The sequence below is a fragment of the Hydra vulgaris genome, chromosome 03, assembly GCF_038396675.1.
Source record: "Hydra vulgaris chromosome 03, alternate assembly HydraT2T_AEP".
NCBI lineage: Eukaryota > Metazoa > Cnidaria > Hydrozoa > Anthoathecata > Hydridae > Hydra > Hydra vulgaris.
This window is the reverse complement of record NC_088922.1, coordinates 57160675-57179870: the sequence shown is the minus strand read 5'-3', so window position 1 is coordinate 57179870 and position 19196 is coordinate 57160675. Positions and strand designations below refer to the sequence as shown.

Here is a 19196-nt window from a genome sequence, read left to right as displayed (position 1 = left end):
ATATATATATATACATATATATATATATATATATATATATATATATATATATATATATATATATATATATATATATATATATATATATATATATATATATATATATATATATATTGGTAAAGGTTTTTAAAATCATTGAATTTTACTATTAATAATTTAACAATGGTTTTTGGGGAGTAATTAATGTTTTAAAAGTTTGAGGCATAAATAATAGACGATTTATGAATAAACCTAAATAAACAATGTGTTGCATATATCAAAAGCAAACTATATATCTACCAACAAAAGCAAAGTAAGATGAGAGGAACTCAAAACTTATTCTTGGATAAATAAGCAGAAGTAAGACCAGTTCTTTTTTAAGAATCTGCAACTTTTTATGAGTAATTTTATTATTGTTTTTTGATTATCTCAATATTAGATTTTTAGCAAATCTGATAAAATTTAAAAAAAGGATATCTCCAGGTATATGGATATTATAGGTAAATTCTTTTTCTTCGAAATTTCCACAGTTTGTTCAAAATACATTGGAAGAGGACTGGAAGCAGAATAAATATTTTTGCTTGATTATAAGTTTTGATTTCTGTCATCATCCAACAAGACCTATCCCGTAAAACTAGAAACTATTATGATAATATCTATAATTTTAGAAATATACCAGTATAATAGATAAAACTGCTAGGGTACCTAAGTTGACATATAAGTAGCTGAAATAGCAATGGGCATTATAAAAAGATGTTTTTTTTCTGAGAAATCCTTTTCTTAAATAATATGCTAAAACAGAAGAAATGTTGAATTAATGAGGCAAATTTTTACAGTTTTTTTTTTTTTTAATGCTATTTTAAAGTAAAATACATCATAAGTAGACTTAATAGAAAAATGAAAATTAATTATTAAAGAAATTCGTTTGAATTGGGGTTGACCAACTTAATTGTCACGCACAAATGAGGTCTTTTACTGTGTTGTTAAAAACATATAAAACTCATTTAGGGACTTTATGGTAACCAGTAATATAATGATGTCTACTTGCGGAAATTTGAAATGCAATATTATTAAAATTATGAAAAACCAATGATTTTGGTTTATAAATATATTTTTGGTAAATAAAATGACCTTAAGTGCCAAACTTAAGTATGTTCTTATTTATATCACATTAGAACGTTTAGCAAAATGTTGAAGCAACCACCTTATTCGATTTGGATGTAAACTTTATATAATCATAATCTTTGAATTTTAAAACTGTTGACTTAAATTTAGTGTAAGAAAATAAAAAATAAAAGTTTCTAATTTGTTGCCCTCACATTTGTGGTAGGGATGGTAATTGTTTTAAGGTTGTTTTTTTTCCAGGCTCCCATCACCACAAATTTTGTTTCTTAATTTACTTATAAATTATTGCTTTGCTACTGCTACGGTTATACATATATAACACAGTGGCGTTGCAATATATTTTTAGTCAGTAGGCATACTGGTCCAGGTTCCCATTTTCTGTTTCTCTGGAACAATAACTTTTACGAAAAAACAACAAAAACAACAAAAAAACTCTTTAAATACATTTTAATTACATCCTAAACCTCGCGGCCCTTGGCCTAGTTATTTGAGGGACAGTAAATGTTTCTTACACTGGCCTTGCTGTAGTTAGGCCACTGATACTACACGCAGATATATCCATAAATAGTTCTTAATTTTTCACGCCCATTAAATACCGTAGCTCTTAAAATCAATGCCGGATTAGACGTGCAGAGTCTGCAGTGCCAAGTAAGATTTGCAGAGTGTTGGCATACTTTTGAGCAGGTGGCTTTTTTTGTTGTTAAAGTGGCAAAAAAACCTTACAAAAATAAAGCATCCTTATAAAATTTTCGGAGCTTCCAAATCTGCGGGACTTGGGTTGTAACCCCATAATCCAGGACTGGTTTAAACTTTCCCCTCTAAGTTTTTCAATAATAACAACTTACGCAAAAAATCTGTAAAAAAAAACTAACAATTATGCTAATTATGTCATTTAAATAGTCTACCCTTTCTTAGTCTCCTATGGGTATGTGCGCCTTCTCACCGCCATATTTCAGCTATGCCTGAATTCTAGCCTTTACTTTTTTTTATTACTGCTGTACAAGATCCTGTCAAAGTTATTGTAGAGTATAAGTAAATTTACTTACTTATTTTATATAAATTACTTTTAATTTACTTTACAAATCATATAAAATGTAAGCTTATGAAATTTAAATTTTCTTTTATTTGAAACCTTTATTAAAAAAATTTTTTATTAAAAGTTTTTATAAAGATTTGTTTTTACATTTAAAATAAAAATTCTTTAATTAAATGTTTAAAATTACTTATGTTATTGACTTTTTGACAAAAATTAAAGTAAGTAAAAAAAAAGTAAGTAAAAGAGCCATTCTTAGTTTGTAGCTCTCCTGAAAATTGAGTTTTTCTCTTTTCTTGTGATTTTAATCTTAAAAGGTTTTAGAATACCAAAAAATGGTTACAAAAAATGTGTTCGTCTCAAACAGTTCCTTTTAAAAGTTTTACAAAAGATACTTCTAACCATGCAAAAAAGACGTATTTTAAACGTTAAAAAACGTTTTATACGTTTAAGAGACGTATGGAAAACGTCTTTTTTTGACTAAATGTTTGATGAGAAAGGCTCTATGATACTTGTAATAATCTTTTGTTTAATCATAAATTTTATCTTTTCTACAAAACTTGTCTTGCATGAAACTTTTACTGCTGATCCTGTACTCGCTGCTACCTTTTATGTTACTAAAAGAAGTTATTATTATAAATAAATACTATATCCCCCCCCTCCCTCCAATTTTATTTCTCTGTTTGCCGACAATATTAACGTATTTTATTCTAATAAAGATGTTAATATTTTATTTGCTACAATGAACAAAGAGCTTGCAAAACTAAGCGAATGGTTTATATGGAATAACTTGTTCATAAATATTGAAAAAACAAAATATACTTTCTTCCATCGTCTTTATGATAAAGACAACATTTCCTTAAAACTTCCTAAGCCTTTTATTAACTCTTATATCAAAAGAGAGCGTTCTTTGTTGTTTCTAGGTGTAATTTTAGATGAAAATGTAACGTGGACGGAGCACATTGTTTAATCTGTAATAAAATCTCAAAAAATATTGGCCTTTTTATTCAAAGTCAAACAGTCATTAAACAAAAAGTGTTTGAAATTTATTTACTTTTCTTTTATTCATTACTATCTAAATTACTCCAATGTTGTAACAAGTTGTAAGAATTATTAGAAATGTGGATCGCTTTTCGCACACGAAAATTCTTTTTAATAAATCCAAAATACTTAACGCATTTTTACTTAATCTATATCATATTCTTATATTTATGTACAAAGTAGATAATAAAACGGCACCCATTTTATGCAACTCATTTTTTGAAAAAATAAATAATTTATACCAAACAAGATTTTCAAATAACAATTATATCCAATCAAAAACATATTATTCTGCAACTAAGTTCTCGATTGCAATCAGAGTACTTCCCAGCAAGCATTTTGACGTTGATTCAACGTTGAAAACCCGGTGATTAAGGACGTTGATTCAAGCGTTGATTTGGAAACAAAAAATCGACGTTGAAGTATCAACATTAATTCAAAAAATTTTAATTAATTGTTATCCATAAATCTTAAATATACATAAGATAACTTGTAAACAGCTATTTACTAATGTCAAGTAAAATATTATATAACATTATGAATAATTTTTAAATATTAACACGTTTAAATAAAATACAATAAAAATGCACATTTCGCTGAATCGAGTGCAGGGGATACGACGTTGAAAGTTCCGACTTTAAAAATTTTAACCTTGCTTAGACGTTGACACAACGTCGTTTGCTTGTTGGGTTAAATTATGGAACACGCCATCGGAAAATGAGTTAAAAAAATTTCTGCCCTTAATCAATTTAAAAAAAAAAGCTTTTGATAATTGACAACGAACGGGACTTCTTCTGAAACTTTTAAATAGGAGTAGTCACTTATTTTTTACTTGTTTTTAACTTAAATTTTTGCTCATATTTATTTTTGATTTTAATTAAAATTAAAATAGAAATTATAATAGCATCAAAACTGAATAAGACGAATCAAATTATTTACACACAGATTCGTACAAACAAAGACATTAAATGACATATAAAAAGTTAACATTACTTGTTGGGGGTTCCTTGGAATGAGCATTAAAATATTCAAAGCATCATATACCAGAATATAGAATCTTTTTAAGGGTTAATACTATATCCATTTCCTGACGAGAATCTGGTACTATGACTACATAATTTTAATCTGGTACTATTACTACATAATTTTAATCTGGTACTATTACTACATAATCTGGTACTATATACTACATAATTTTCAATTTAATTTTAACGCTGATATATTTTTATTATCTTTTAAGCAATTATGCGCGCACTTTCCTTTTATATTATATATTTGTTTTTGTTGTTTGTTGTAATACTTCTGCTTTATAGTTGTACTTTATGTCTAATGAATTGAGTAATTTTGTTATATTATGTTAACTGTGTATCACATTATGCTTACCACAACAATGGCAATTGTTAACTGTTTTGATTTTTGTTATATGTTTTTGTATATTTATCTTATAAATTCTTACAGGTTTAATTTAATGCTTCCTATTTTTTATCTGATGCTGAAGTTGTTCGGGTTATATGAAAATAATTAGACTTATTGTGTTAGTCACTCTTTGAGAATTAAACTAAATATAAAACGAATATTTCCACTATAAGGGCGCATGTTTTTATAAAACAAAATCACTAAAACGATCAACTCACTAAACGATATGAATTATAATTGCACTAAGTTAAACAAAACTATCATTAAGTAAAAACAAAAACAATTTCTAAAATAATCAATCACTTCTTTTCTCTAAGGCATTTGCCCCTAAATATGTTCCACTAGTGAATATACTTATTTGTTCTAGTTGCGAACCTTATATATAAAAAGAAAATAATAACATCGGAACTGAACAAGACGGAGAATCAAATTATTTACGAACACACAGATTCATACAAATAAAGACATTAAATGACACATAAAACTTTAACATTTAGAACAGTACAAACACAAAACACAATAACTTACAGAACACTGAAACAACACTTATTTAAATCTAACATAGCCAACACTCACTTAACTCAAACTTAATCACTAAATAGTACTCCCTTTTCAAACACCAACTCTCAACACTGGTCATCTGTCCAAATATTATGATTTATCTAGCACTCCCTTGCACTTATATAAAATATTTCTTCCTTCTCTTAAGACTATTACGGCCTGATGATTCCATATAAGTGGTGGAATTTTAATAGCTTGTACTCCGAAATAAAAGCAAAAAAAGCTAAAGATTTAGATTAATCTGAATTTTTACCTTTCTTTGATGTTCATGTTTTATCGCATTTTTATTTACTTTTAAATTCGAAATCTTATTAAATAAAAATTTAAAAAAAAAATTATATATATCAAAAAAATATTTATATACTTGCATTTATATATGTACCTAATGCATATATATTGTGATAACGGAAATTTTTTTTTTTTTTTTGTGATAACGGTAATATTTTTTTATATTCTTGTTTTGAAGGGGCTTGGCGATAAGACTGAATTTGTCTTCTTCTTGCCCCAGCCGTGTATATTCATTTTATTCAAGTCTAATTTTGTAAATATTTTTTTTATGGCGAAATTTATAATAATAATTTAAAAACAACCGAGACTAATTTAAATTACTTTAAATAAGATTATCAGTCTAGTGAAATTCTAAACGGTTTTTAAATAAAAATTTGTTCATAAAGAATAATTATTCTTTGTTCTGGTATTCAGAAGTTCCAAAAGTTTATGATTGGAGCTTAGGAACAAAAAACCCTATAATTTTAACCCACAACTGCCCCGTGAAAGCAACAAATTGACAAAATATTTTTTTTAATATTTGTAACTAGGGATGGCAATTTTACTTTTTTTTTTTTACTTACACAAGTAAGTTAATTTTTATCAAAAGGTAAATTGCATATGTAATTTTAAACGTTTAATGTAAATTTACATTTACATATAAGTAATTAATTTTTTTAAAACGACTTTTACTTCATAATGTAAGTTTTTTTACTTTCAAAAGTAAGTTATGCAAAAGAAGACGAAAAAGTAATTTGCTTTTAAATATAAAAGTAAGTCTCACATGAAAAAGCTGTTTACTTTTACATTTAAAAGTTAATTACTTTTGAAAATTACAATACATAATAAAAAAGTTCCTCTAACTGTAATTTACATTTACCTTTAAAAGTAACTAACTAAAAAAAATTATATTAAAAAAAAACTTGCATATGAAAATAAATTAGATCAAAGTAATATGCTACCAAATGTATATTAAATTTACAAATAAAATAATACTTTTAGTAGGAATTTTTTATTTTAAATGTAATAACAAATCTTTATTAAAAGTTTATAAAAATTTTAATAAAAACTTGTTTAATACAGATTTAAAATAAAATTTAAATTTCATAAGCTTGCATTTTATATAATTTGTAAAGTAAATTAAAAGTAGTTTATATAAAATAAGTAAATTTACTTATACTCAACAATAACTTTTACAGAATCTTGTACAACAGCAATGCAAAAAAGTAAAGTCTAGAATTCAAGCAAAGCTGAGACATGGCAGTAAGAAGACTTATATACCCATGGGAGACTCAGTAAGGGTAGACTATTTGAAAGACGTAATTGGTATGACTGTAAGTTTTTTTACATGTTTTTACGAACTGCAATATTTTATCGTGAAAAATTTAGAACTATTTATGTAAGTATCTTTATCTGCGTGCTGGATCAGTGGTCTACTACAGCAAGCCCAGCGTAAGAAACAATTACTGTCCCTCAAGCAACTAGGCCCAAGACCGCAAGGTTTTGGATGTATTTAAGATGTATTTAAAGAGTTTTTTTTTGTTGTTGTTGTTTTTTCGTAAAAGTTATTGTTCCAGAGAAACAGAAAATGGGCACCTGGACCAGTATGCCTACTGACTAAAAATATATTGCAACGCCACTGTGTAATATATCTATAACCCGAGCAGTAGCTAAGCAATAATTTATAAGTAAATTAAGAAATAAAATTTGTGGTGATGGGAGCCTGGAAAAAAAAATTTCCTAAAACATCTACCATCCCTACCCCAAATGTGAGGGCAACAAATTAGAAACTTTAATTTTTTATTTTCTTACTCTAAATTTAAGTCGACAGGTTTTAAATTTTAAAGTTATGATTATATAAAGTTTACATCCAAATTGAATAAGGTGGTTGCTTCAACATTTTGCTAAACATTCTAATGTGATATAAATAAGAACATACTTAAGTTTGGCACTTAAGTATGTTTTATTTACCAAAAGTATATCTATTAACCAAAATCATTGATTTTTCATAATTATATTAATATTACATCTAAAAATATACGCAAGTAGACATCATTATATTATTGGTTACCATAAAGTCTGTAAATTAGTTTAACTTGGTTTATAACAACACAATATAAGACCTTATTTGTAAAAGGTAAAGATGCTTTTAACAGCATCTTTAACTAATAATATTATAAATAGTACCCATGCTTACCCACCCATTGTAACCATATAACAATCGTACCCAATGCAATCAGTATCTAATATATATGTTAGAGTTATTGATTGCGTTAGGTACGATTATTATCTTTTCAATACTTAGTTGCCTTCTTTTATTGTTTTTGAGTAATTGACTACTTCAGTGATACCATCAATCGCCACAAAAATCTGCACAGAGATCACTAAACGAAGTTTCTTAGACGAATGTTTTTGTTATTGCTATATTTTTACTTAATAAAACGGTTGTCGGAAGCGGACTGCGAACCTGTAAAATGCGAACTATTTTGCGAACCAAGACATCATTTTAATGAGCACTACAGTTATGATATTTTAAAATACGCTTGCTCATCAATAGTTTAATTTAAATTAAATATAATGGAATTTGATATATTTTATTTAAATCAGTATTTCTTTTAAATTAATTATAATTTATGTTTTTACTTGAAAATATATAGTAAAATTAGCCATTTAAATATATTTGAAAAATAAATGGCAAACGGAAGATGAAAAATAAACGGAAGAAGAAAGATATTACATCATTTACAACCAATAAATCGGTGAGTGTTACAGGGTAATTCATTTTTATATGCATGTTTATTCATTCTTATATGCGCATTTATTCATTCTTGTACGCTTGTTTACTCATTCTTTTATACGTGTTTATTTATTCTTATATGCGCGTTTATTCATTCTTATATGCGAGTCAACCATCTATAAAATCTCTAACATAGTTTTATGTAAACAATAAATAGGCTTTTATGTTTTTATATAGATATATTTAAAATATAGATTAGGTTGTTGGCATTGCTATTTATAATGGTTGCCGAGCCAGCGCTGGAATTATGTAACTACGCATATGATTGAAAAATGGAATTAAGTTAAACTCTGCAGTACCCATAATATTTTCAGGTTTCCTGATTACCCCATCCGTATTTTGAGTCCTTTCTCCCTGTTTGTAAGTATGCTTTAAAGAAGAAAAAAAGTTCTTCTACTGGATTAAGCTGTGGCGTGTATGCCGGCAGATACTTAATAGCTATGCCATGAGAGGCTAGTTTTTGCCTAACAGAAAGACTCCAGTGGATTTTACAATTGTCCAAAACAAACACCAGCTCTTCCATATCTGCATTCCTAGTCGCTGGTGCTAACATTGTAATAATGAAGTTTTTAATTCATAAGCCAGCTCTCCCATTGTTAAAACAGCTTAAATCAAACTAATATTCTTGCCATGATTTGTAAACAACTGTACAATTGCTTGCACACTTCATAGTGAATAATTATATGCGCTGTTAGTATACACATAAATGCATAGCTTGTATACACGCAAATGCATAGCTTGCACCAATAACTCGTGCTTCTGGCACATGCACAACACGCTTTCTTGATAATTTCGAGCGTTTGAGTTTTCTTGAAATAGTAGGCATATTGAGGCCTGCTGCAGAAGAATTTTCTTATATTGCTTCTTCCGTACAAAGATTGTTTTCTTGTACGCATAAATCAATAATATTTTTTATTTGCGTTTATAAGTCTTTTACCTCGTTTTTTATCAGAAAACGACTTAAATGCAGTCATGCCGTCAAAATCTCCTCTGTTTAATTTAACGACAAAATTTTAAACTGTGTGCATAGATAAATTAAGAGAAGTGGAAATGCTTGTTGTAGATTCATTTCTTTCAACTAAATGCTTAAGCATTTTAATGTGCTTTTTTGTAACATTTTTCCTTGTTTTACAATTGGCACTGATTTTTTCTCTTCCTTCTATAAGGATAGAAGAGAAAAAAGCAGTGCTAATCTTAAGTAAATTTTTACATTTGGTGATACCATCATCGAATGTAAAAAGTCTTTGTCTTAAGTATTTTTAACCTCCTTACCAGAAAATAAGAACAATTTGTTTTGAAAAACTGTAAACGAGGTTAAAAATACTTTGTACAAAAAGACTTTTTACATTCGATAATAGTTTATTTAATTTAGTATTAGGTCTTTGTTTAATTTTATTATTAAATTTATTGATTTATTAAATTATTATTTAGCTAAATATTCATTTACCTAGATTTAAATTTAATTATTTATAACTATTACATAAATCCAGCGCTGACTCGTCAACCATTTTTTAAATAAATAACAGTGGCAACAACCTATTTTATATTTTAAATATATCTATATAAAAATATGAAAGCCTATTTATTGTTTAATTAAAATTATATTAGACATTTTATGGGTGGTTGACTCGCATATAAACGCGTATATAAGAATGAATAAATGCACATATAAGAATGAATAAATGCTCATATAAAAATGAATAGACGCGCATATAAAAATGAATAACCCTGTTACATAGCGGAAGCCCAATAATGTAAATTTTCGGGAAACTAAAGAAAACTGCATTTTCCCCCGTTGTAAATTTTTGTTAATGGTTCAATAATTTTTTTTTAAAGGTTGAAAACATTACCCTTTCCAAAAAAAAAATTATTAAACTATTAACAAAAATTTATTACGGGGGAAAATGCAGATTTTTTAGCTTCTCGAAAATATATACATAGTTGGGCTTCCGCCCTTTTAACATTCACCGATGCCAATAGAATTATGGTTCGCAAAAAAGTCCACATTTTATCGGTTCGAAGTATGCATTTTACCGACAACCTAATAAAACATCAATGATAATTTTAGATGTTTTGTATTTATTATCTTTTTTATTAAATTTAGTTGTAACTCTAATTGGTTTAAGACATTATTTTTTGTTGTTATTAGTAAAAAAACTCATTAAGTTGCACTCCATATTGGGAGCTGAGATCTTGATTTAGATCACTGACTTTTAATACTGGTTCATTTTGGTTGAGATTTAATTTTAGGCTTTCAACATAGTTGTTAAAGCATTGAGATTTATTACTTGGTGACTTATAACAGCTGATAAAATTTTTTTTTAATTTGTTGTTCATCACTTGGAAGTGAATAATCTCGTATTCAAAACTGCTATTCGAAAATAAAAATTTCAAGTTGTTTTTCATGTAGCTAAGAATGCCATCTTCTTTAATGCTGTCTTTTCTATCTCTACGCAGAGTCTTTGAATTATTTGAAATAAACACTTTAGTTAGATATGTATCATTAAGTTTTCATGCGTTATTATATCAATCAAATTTAAATCTAATATTGTTCTGTTTTCTTTGATGTATTTCGACTTTATTGAATTTATATTTAAATGCAAAATTGTGAGTACTTTTTTCTTTGAAAAATCCAAAGAGAGGAAAAGGTTATTTGAGTTGTAAATTGTGGGAATGTTGCTATTATTATTAAAGACATTATTAACTGAAGTCACTTCATTTGTATCAAAAGTTTAAGGTTGAATAAATAAAAGCTTATTATAATTTAGGTTTTTGGAATAATTAGTTAGGTTTGTGTTGTTGTTGTTAAGCTAATTTGAATAATTAAATGCACAAAATAGAGTCACTCCTTAAAGAAAAAAAAAAAAATGTATATATATATATATATATATATATATATATATATATATATATATATATATAAATATATATATATATATATATATGTATATATATATATATATATATATATATATATATATATATATATATATGTATATATATATATATATATATATATATATATATATATATATATATATATATATATATATATATATATATATATTTCAATTGTTGATCCTTTATGGCAAAGTAGTGTTTTTTATTTTCATGGTTTACGTCAAAGTCATATCCAAGTTTGATATTGTTATCTAGCGTGTATTTAAGTTTGCCGTTAAGATCTTTTTTTCTAAGATTTTTGTCATGTGTTCTTTTGCTTGTTAAAAATATCGCTGATTACTTATTAACATAGTAAAACTAGAGCTGTTAATGTGTTTTTTTCCGTGATATACACAAATAATATTATAACACCTACTATTGATTATATATTTATAAATATATTAAATATTATTATATAAAAGATATTAAAAACAGTAGATCTAATAATCTACTGTAGTAACAGTAGTAGCAGTGCCATGTAGTAATTCAAGCGGATGGAATAATCCACTACTATAATAGATTATTACATCCGCCTGATTTATTCCATCCCACTGCGCATTAATCACATTTATTTGATTCATGTGAATAAAAAATTTGTAAACGAATTTAAATGGCCATTATCTTTACAACATAAACATGGAAACAAATCAAAAAAAGTTGTAAAACTAGCTTTAGTTTGAATTTTTACACATTGGGATAGAATTATATACTATAGTATATACTATATACTATAGTAGATTATTCCATCCACTTGATTTATTCTATCCCATTTTTATTATTTCGGACTAAAAGGATTATTTCTAACGGTTATATCTTTAAAAAGCATTCTCGTTTTGGTAGTGAACCCCCTCAATGTGTGTAACCCCCTCAATTTGAGGGGGTTTAAACTTTACATGGTCATACGCAGTGAGCACGGGGCGTAAAAAGATGTCCTTTGGACGTTCAATTAGCGTCCGTCCGTTCCATTTAAATTCTAAACGTCTTTTGAACGTCTTTTTCGCGTCCAATAAATTTTTCGTCCAAACAAGATCCAGAATGCTTTATTAAATCAAAATTAAATTAGTTAAATCACGCAATCATCAAGACTTATTTTTTTTTAATTAAAAACGCATTTTTAATACAAATGTAAAAGGAACTTTCAAATGTAATAGGAGTTTTTTATGGCATCTTGAATTAATAAATGAAAAGCGACTAATACACAGGTTCTTGCTAATTTATATATATATATATATATATATATATATATATATATATATATATATATATATATATATATATATATATATATATATATATATATATATATATATATATAGGTAAATCTGCAGTTAAGCGGCGTAAAATAAATATATTATTTTGCTTTTTGCGCTCGCGTTCGCGGAGACTAAAAAACAAAAGAAATTAAAAGTAAACTTTCAACTTTAAAAACTGCCAAAAAAAATCCAAAACAAAATTTAAAACTCAAATGAAACCTAATAATTGCTTTTAATTTATTTTAAAAAAATATTCAATAGAATTACATTCTATTGCGTAACGCAACTATATGCTCACCATCGTTGATTTTTTAAGTAAAAAATATAATATTATTTTACGCCGCTTAACTGCAGATTTACCGGTATTTAGTTACTGAATAAGGCTTGGTTTCATTAAAATAAATGCTAGCAATACAAATATTAAAATAATCAAAGCAAGCTAATATTGGCCACAATTGTTTACAAGAGAACTTAAATAAAGGTAAACCATCAATAAAATTCAAAAAAAAATGTTTTTAATACTTGCCTTAATTTTAAAATAAGAGTAATTATAACCACACTTTTCAGGAACAGTAAATAACTGTTTATATTGAAGATGCAGGAAAAATTTTAAAAACACCTATAGGTATAACAGTAAATCTGCAGTTAAGCGGCGTAAAATAAATATATTATTTTGCTTTTTGCGCTCTCGTTCGCGGAGACTAAAAAACAAAAGAAATTAAAAATGAACTTTCAATTTTAAAAACTGCCAAAAAAAATCCAAAACAAAATTTAAAACTCAAAAAAGTTTAAAAAATATAATATTATTTTACGCCGCGTAACTGCAGATTTACCTAAATACCTATTTTTTTTTTTTGAGTTAAGACTCTAATACAAAATGGTTTTCTATACAACAAAAAATATAAATGTAACTGTCAAGTCTTTCTTTTGTGCGATGTTCCAGCTAAATTGTTTTTAAAATCTCATAATGGTTACAACTTTTGTGAAAAGTGTTCCGTTTATGGAACTTATAAAGGAATAATTGTGTTTAATAAGGAAACTTTCTACCCTCCTATCTTTTATATAAATCAACTGTTACAACTGGTTTAACTTTTTAAATTAATATCACTTGTTAGTGACTTCTCCTACTCTTTTGAAACTTAAATCTTCTCCACAAAAAAAAATCACACGAAAGAATAAAGACATTAGTTGTACCAGACATGTCAAAGTCTGCTTTAAATAATCCTTTAGAAGATCGATGTAAATAATTTCTCTATTTTATTTATCGTTCTTTAAAAATTCCAAAATAATAATCATAATTATCATAATTAAATATTTTTATTTATTATTTGATAAAGTTTATTTTTTAGTTACCTATCCAACTTCAAATAAGAATGAGAAGAATGTATTTAAAGATGGAAGTGAGTTAATATTTTTTTCTATATGAATAAATTTTTGATAATTTATGGTTTTTAGTTTTAATATTTAGTAAAAAAATATATATCACAGCAAACATTTAAAGAGGAATTTCGGTGGACTTATAGATGCATTTTAGGTGGTTGCAGTTATATATAATTAAGGTGGTTCCTACATAATCAAAAGTCAAAATTTTTTCAAAAATTTGTTTTTTGGCAAATTAGATATTCAAATGTAAAATTTAACGTTCTTTTTCGTGGTATATATTTTTTTAAAGTTTGTTTATGCTTTTTACAATATTCACTATTTTATACAGGTAGGTATAATTTTAGTGCCTAGGAACGGCCATAGCAACCCTTTTATTTTTTCAGTTATTATCTTAAATGTACCTTAAAACTCAAACTAGTACATCTCTTTTGCTATTCTAATGTTGCCTTGTACGTCCAAGTTGTTAAAAATTTAATGATTATAAGTTATGCTGTTGCAAAGTGCAAACAGCAGGCAGGCTTTTTTATAATAATTTTTTTATTTTTTACTGTTTTCTAATGTGTTTGTTGAAATTATTTAACATATTAGTTAGATTCTAGTAAAATAATAAAGATTTAATATGGCAAACCTTCGAAATAACAAAAGAAAGTCATCAAGAAAGGATGTTGGTGGTCGTGGTTGTAGAAATTTCTGTACATATTGTAAATAATAAATGTGGTACCAATGGAAATTAAAAAAATTTAAATTTTGAAAATATCACCAAAAAAAGTTTACCATTAAACCAGCTGAACATTCTGGAAGTATTGATGATTATTTTTTATTTATAAATTTTAAAATACTTATGGAAATAATAGCAGTAGGAAACAAGTGTCAAGAATGCGGGGAAGCTAATGTCACAATGTATAATATGGGGTGAAAAAAAAGGGACAACAGAATACACAAATTGGAAAGTTGTACATAATTGTAAAAGTAACCATCAGGAGCAATGGAATCCTCAGGTGCTATTGATATATTTCAGCAATCTGTAAGTCGAAATAAACTAGTTTATAATGAGTATCTTGGAGATGGAGACACAGCTTCTTACAAAGAAGTTGTTAACTCCAAACCCTACGAAGCACAGTTTGGTATTACACCTATTAAACTTGAATGTATTGGACATGTAAATAAACGAATAGGTTCTCGACTTAGGACACTAGTACATGAATATAAAAATACCTCTACACCGTTTGGTGGAAATGGAAAATTGACAAACAATTCCATCAATTCAATAACAAATTATTATGGTATTGCCATTCGAAGAAGTCTAAATTTAAATTGCACTGACGATGAAAAAATTTACACAATGAAAAAGTGGATAGGTGCTATCCTTTATCATTGTACTCACTTTTCTAACTTAGATAAGCGCCACATGTTTTGTCCACCAGGAGAAGAATCGTGGTGTAGTTACAAGAATAAAAAACTAAAAAAACACAAAGAGAGGATTAATTTACCAGAGTGGATGTTTCCTATCTTGTCAAAGATTTTCCAAGACCTTTCAAATGATGACCTTCTTCGCAAGTGCATCCACGGGGAAACTCAAAATGCTAACGAGTCCCTGAATAATATTATCTGGATGAAATGTCCCAAGCAAGTCTTTGTAGAAAGATCAATTCTACAGTTAGGTGTATTCAGTGCTATTCTTCAATTTAACGAAGGTCAATTTGGACTTGTTAAATTGTATGAAAAACTTGGAATACAGACCGGTGTCTGTTTTAATAATATATCTGAAAAAATGAACCGACGCAGCATCCAGAATTTACTTATTAAAACATCAGATAAGACTAAAGCAAAAAGAAAAAAACTAAAAGCCATCAAAAAGGGTTTATTAGATAAAGACTTACATAAAGAGGGAGGAGAAACTTATTTAAAGAAGGATTTTAATTTTAAAAACAAATTTTTTTTCTTGTTTTTTGATTTTCTACCATATCGTTTTTCAAGAAAATTGTCTCACGGAGAATATCATAACTTTTAAATTAATAGTGATAACTACTTAAACTTTTCAGGGTTTATTCATCCAGTGTACTGCTAGTGCATGAATTTTTTTTTAATAAATTAATTTTTGTAAGTCGTGGTTAGGGAACTAAGATTGGAGGCCAAGTAGCAGATTTTTCGAAAATACAGTTGATTTGAAGCATAACTTTTAGTAGAAACAAGATCTTTTAATAAAAAACTCACGCACTAGATACAGGTAGCACGCACAAGTATACCAAGTTTGAAAGTAAAATAAGCTTTTACTCATGAGTAATTGTGTTTCTATTAAACTCTATTTTTTGGGGTTATTTTGACTCTTATAGGCCTATATGTGATCATCAATATATTTTAGGAGTTCAAAAATACATTTTTTTTTACATATTCTGTACCTACTTTTGAAAAAATTAATCATTCATGAATAAAAAGAAACATTTTTTGGTTACGTAGGAACCACATTAATGGACCATTAGTGGCAGCAGCCAAATGTGGATAACATGAATAACCACTATATCACTTTCTGGAATGTTATCGGCTGGCCACTTAAGTAATTTACTAAGTAAACAATGATGTAATTCCATTTAACTGCTCAAAATGTCTATATCGGTCTGCTGCAACTCCACGACAACAATGTTTGCAGAGAAAGTTTTAATATGTAGTCATTTATTTATTAACATATATTTTCAGGGTTCCCAGTCCTCCTTAAAAACCTTAAATATCCTTGGAAAAAAAATCCTCTACAAAAGTCCTCAAATAACCTTAAAAAAAGTTTGAAAAATTTGATTGCTCTTTTTAATTTACTTTTTAATAATTTTTATTTTACTTATTTATTAAAAATTTATTTATAAACATATATATGCATTGGTCAAATACATGTTTGTATTTAGTAATATTATGCTACATTTTTGTTTTGTATTTCAAAAACTCACATTACATTTATATGTATTTAAATATGCATTTAGAAATCTATGATTGATATGTAAGAAGTTTTTGTATTTAATTCTGTTTTAAATTAAATAAATTTTATTTGAATAAATGTTTTTAACCCTAAACTTGATTTTTATTTTTGCCTTCATTTTTAAAAAAATACAACAATTTTTTTGGCTATAGTTTACGTAATAGTTAACGTAATATAGTTTATTTTATAATTAAATAAAAACTTTTACTATGTATGTAACTCTAATTTTTGAGTTACTTTTTATACAATATTTCAAGGGAGTTTTCAAGTAAAGAAAATATAGAATTTATAAGTATAGTATAGTATAAACAGTTTATTTTATGTAATATGTTTAATGAATTTTTATAAGTAACAGCTTTTTTGATTCATTCAGCTCCTTCAAAATTTGAAAGTCTGTGATTTAAAATTATGCTCTTCTCAAAAAAAAGTTAAGAAAAATAAATGAAGTCACTGAAAAATCTTTAAGTTTTACAAAGATTAATGTAAGTAATATTTTTCTTGTAATATTTATCTTATAAGTGATTTTAACTATATAGATTTCTTTTCTTTATAATTTTTATTTTTAATACTCCACATTATTCAAAATAACTACCTAGTTAGTTGAGCAAGATAATAGAGCATTTAAGATTTTCCTCTCGAATGATGAAGTTAATAAAATTTTGAGTTGGTTGTTTATATATATATATATTTATATATATGTATATATATATATATATATATATATATATATATATATATATATATATATATATATATATATTTATATATATATATATATATATATATATATATATATATATATATATATATATATATATATATATATATATATATATATATATATATATAAACTATAATAGCATATTTTTAATTTTTATTTTTTAACTAACTAATATATAGGCTCTTTTAATTACTTACTTAATTACAGAATGATGAAATATAAAAAACGTTTAAAGTGGAAATAGTTTTGATCTTTACTAGTGTGATTCTATCGCTGAGTTTGTTGAATGTGATTGCTATCATAAGTTACAAAACAAATTTTGATCTGTAATTACATCGATTTGATCAAAACACTAATGAATTATCCTATGCCCAATATAACTTACATTAAGTTGCTCCATATCACTTATACTAGTGTTTTCTTTTGAATTTAGAAATAGAAGTTATTAAATGCTGGTCGCTCATCATGCAGTGCAGTTGAGAAGGGCATGTTTTCAAAGTAAGTATAATTTTTCTAAATATATATATAAATATATATATATATATATATATATATATATATATATATATATATATATATATATATATATATATATATATATATGTATATAAACAATTTTAAAGTGTATTCTACAAAATAAAGTCAATGTTCTTAAAAGAACAGAGCATATATAAATTAGTAGAAAATCACTTAACGAAAAATCTGATGAGTCTTTATTGATGAAACACAGTGTTAAATGAGAAAAACTTTCTTAAAGTGATTTTTTTCTAATTTATTAATATATATATATATATATATATATATATATATATATATATATATATATATATATATATATATATATATATATATATATATATATATATATATATATATATATATATATATATATATATATATATATATATATATATATATATATATATATATATATATATATATATATATATATATATTTATATATATTTGAACTATTGAAGAGGATTTTTTTTCCATGGATATTTAAGGTTTTTTAGGAGGATTGGGAACCCTGAAAATATATGTTAATAAATAAATGACTACATATTAAAACTTTTTATTACATCATAAAGTGTATTATAAATGTTCTCTTTATTCCTCTCTTCTTTATTTTTACATACTTATCTTTACAATTTTTTAGGTTTAAGACTGTTTACCTGATTCCAACAGCAAAACAGAACTTTGAAATGCTGTTGGCAATATTATAAAGCGCGCACCTGATCTAAAAGAAGGCGAATGACGTCAAGAACAATCGATTCTTGGAAAGTAACGAGTGGATGAAGAATTTTAAAAAAATTATAATTTAGAAAACTTAGCACAATTATATTATTAAAAGCGTTAAACAAATTTTTATTTTTTGCTTATTCTCAAATATTTATGTGAAAACATAAATTTTAACCTTACGTTTGAATAAAGTCATGTAAAAACACGTATTTTAGACGTCAAAATGTGGACAGCTAAATTAGGTTATTTAAAAACGTCATTTGGCGTTTCCATTTAGCACTAGTTGTGAACGTCCTAAATTCACGACTTTTGGACGTCTGAAAAACACGTCTTTATCCGTCGTAATTACCTCCTAAAAAAACGTCATTTGGCGTTACCAGTTAGAACCAGTTCTGAACGTTTTAATAAAGTCGCAAAAAGACGTCTTATTTGCATCGTAAAAAGGCTCCCTTATTAAGTCATATTAAGACGTT

The 19196-nt window shown here is 26.1% G+C and overlaps 1 long non-coding RNA gene across 1 annotated transcript; it reads left to right on the top strand.

The window, feature by feature from the left end:
• The first annotated feature begins 272 nt into the window (after nt 1–272).
• LOC136077791 (uncharacterized) lies at nt 273–18825 on the top strand. Its single transcript, XR_010637285.1, has 4 exons — nt 273–339; nt 13762–13812; nt 17915–17979; nt 18641–18825. It is a non-coding gene; the product is annotated as an uncharacterized LOC136077791 (long non-coding RNA).
• Nucleotides 18826–19196: the final 371 nt, after the last annotated feature.